General features: G+C 43.0%; 1 non-coding gene across 1 annotated transcript; it reads left to right on the top strand.

The window, feature by feature from the left end:
* The first annotated feature begins 2,517 nt into the window (after positions 1 to 2,517).
* Trnak-cuu lies at positions 2,518 to 2,590 on the top strand. Its single transcript has one exon. It is a non-coding gene; the product is annotated as a tRNA-Lys (tRNA).
* Positions 2,591 to 3,043: the final 453 nt, after the last annotated feature.

Raw genomic sequence — 3,043 nt, 5'->3', positions numbered from 1 at the left:
TTTTCTTTCCTTTGTATTTATATTTTGAGAAAGGGGAAAAAGGAAACAATTAGGTTTTAAAAATCAGAATTTAATTTTTGACTCTCAACAATGAATTGGTGAATATAGCTGGATGAATTACCTCATTTCCCTGGAATTAAGTTTTTTGAAAAATGGAAAATAACACTTTCTGATGTGCTTAATTGAACAATAAACAGGTTAATCTTGGCTGCAAGGCAGTTGGATACTGGAACACAGGAAATTCAATAATCTGATATTTTAAATTGTTTTTGTAAGTGATACAAAGCTGTTTTAAATATGTGGTTAATGATGCAAGTCCTCAGTGCCTGCGTAATTAAATGATTTTTATGTTTTCATTTGACAAGAATAAACTAACTTTTAAATGCATGCTTAATAACTTAATAACATAATGGTCCTTGTTATGTGTCCAAATCCTCTTACAACCCAGAGCACCCCCTCTAATGATGACACATTTAGCACTCCTTGGTTTTACTTGGATAGGCTGCCAATCCTCAGATTGTCCTCACTAATGTGAATACTAATGACTTCACTGTTTTGTTCAAGGCAAGGTAAGCCACATTCAGATCACAGAGAAGCCAGAGACACTTCTCAGCCACAAAGGAGAATGCATGCATACCAAAGTTTTTGATCCTGTATAATCCTACATAGCCTATCCTACCCTAAAATTGATTTTGAGAAGTCAAACCTGTAGCTAGAGTTTTCCTGCCTTGTCCACAGTCAGGACAAATCTTTGTCACCCGCCAGTCCCATAGCCGCTCAGACCCAACCAAGTAAACACAGAGACTTATATTGCTTACAAACTGTATGGCCGTGGCAGGCTTCTTGCTAACTGTTCTTTTATTTTAAATTAACCATTTCTATAAATCTATACCTTGCCACGTGGCTGGTGGCTTACCGGCATCTTCACATGCTGCTGGTCATGGCAGCGGCTGCAGTGTCTCTCTGCCTCAGCCTTCCGCTTCCCAGAATTCTCCTCTCTCCTTGTCCCACCTACTTCCTGCCTGGCCACTGGCCAATCAGTGTTTTATTTGACATACAGACCATCCCACAGCACTTCCCCTTTTCTTTTTTTAAAAAGGAAGGTTTTAACTTTTATACATCTCCAAAGCCAGCTTGGTATATTTGGGAATTTGGGCGTAGCTTCTCTTACTACTTCCTGCTGGAGGGGGGTGCTGTATCTTATGGGGACACAAAGAAAATTTTAGGATCATGGAGTAGTCCGTGAGACCGTATCGTCTGAGCCAGTTGCCTTGAAACGATTCTGGATGTTGGATCATCTGGGCCATGGTGTCATCGGAGACCTTTCAGGTGGTCTTGGCTGGTCAAACCTGATGTATCTTAATCTGGAACAAATCCATAGCCTCTGGCTTTCTGTAGAAACAAAAGCAGAGCCTCCTTTCCAAAGCAACATATCCTTACATCCACATTTTGAAGTCAAGGTACCTTTAAAATATACATTTTGGCATAACTCAACAGCTTTTGTAATCAAATGTTTTTCTTCAGTTACAAATATCAAAGAGAACATAATCCAGATTCTCTGTGTGGTAGCCATCTTTATGTGGCTTATTTTTTATATTACCTTGAGCCTATTGCTTTAAACTGCAGCCTTTTAAGCCTGAAACGGCGCTGTGGCTGCTGGCTCCACCCACTTCAGCTTCCCAACATGGCGGTAGTACGTTTTCCGCCAGCTCTGGGAGCCATCGTGGGTCTATGCTTTTATCCAAGCAGCGTGTAGCCCAGAAACCTCTTTTTTTGTTTTGTACTAGCAAAGGCTAAATCTACCACGCAGCTTAATGTGCCACTTGCAGAGGCCTCATTCCTGCCATACTGCAGATCGAGCACACACGCCAGGAACCCACCAGTAACTCAAACCGGCAGCTGCTGCTCATTTGAGAGAGACAATTAGGAAGTTGTTTTTAGCTCCGTTTTAGAATCTTTTCTCAGGTTTTAGGTGGAAACTCTTGCCCTCTCGTTGGGCGCCATTTGTTGATGTAACCAACCATCTTATTAAATAAGAAACACAGAAACAATGTAAAAGAGAAAGCCGAGAGGTCAGAGCTCAGAGCTAAAATCTCACCCTTCCTCCTGCTGTCCCAGCTTTCGCGAAAAGAGACCTACTTCCTGTCGGATCGTTTTTTTTATAGTATGTTATTCTGCCTTCTCATTGGTTGTAAACCCAAACACATGACTGCCTCTCACTGTCTGAATGTACAGCCCCCTAGGTCTTAAAGGCATATGTCTCCAATGCTGACTATATCCCTGAACACACAGAGATCTTATGGGATTAAAGGCGTGTGCCACCACCGCCACACTCTTGCTATGGCTCTAATAGCTCTGACCCTGAACACACAGATATCTATGGGATTAAAGGCGTATGCCACCACCGCCACACTCTTGCTATGGCTCTAATAGCTCTGACCCCCCGGACAACTTTATTTATTAACAAACAATCAAAATAATAATTCAGTACAATTAGATTACCACCACATTTGAGCAGCCCGGCTAGCTCAGTCGGTAGAGCATGGGACTCTTAATCCCAGGGTCGTGGGTTCGTGCCCCACGTTGGGCGCCATTTGTAGCTAGAGTTTTCCTGCCTTGTCCACAGTCAGGACAAATCTTTGTCACCCGCCAGTCCCATAGCCGCTCAGACCCAACCAAGTAAACACAGAGACTTATATTGCATACAAACTGTATGGCCGTGGCAGGCTTCTTGCTAACTGTTCTTTTATCTTAAATTAACCATTTCTATAAATCTATACCTTGCCACGTGGCTGGTGGCTTACCGGCATCTTCACATGCTGCTGGTCATGGCGGTGGCTGCAGTGTCTCTCTGCCTCAGCCTTCCGCTTCCCAAAATTCTCCTCTCTCCTTGTCCCACCTACTTCCTGCCTGGCCACTGGCCAATCAGTGTTTTATTTGACATACAGACCATCCCACAGCACAAACCTGTAACTATTTCCCCCAAAGACAGAATAAAATGCTCTTCTGTTTGTTTGATGGGAAGTTCCACACACACAGAAGG

The sequence above is a fragment of the Peromyscus leucopus genome, chromosome 20 (genome assembly GCF_004664715.2).
Source record: "Peromyscus leucopus breed LL Stock chromosome 20, UCI_PerLeu_2.1, whole genome shotgun sequence".
NCBI lineage: Eukaryota > Metazoa > Chordata > Mammalia > Rodentia > Cricetidae > Peromyscus > Peromyscus leucopus.
This window is presented reverse-complemented; position numbering and strand designations above follow the sequence as displayed.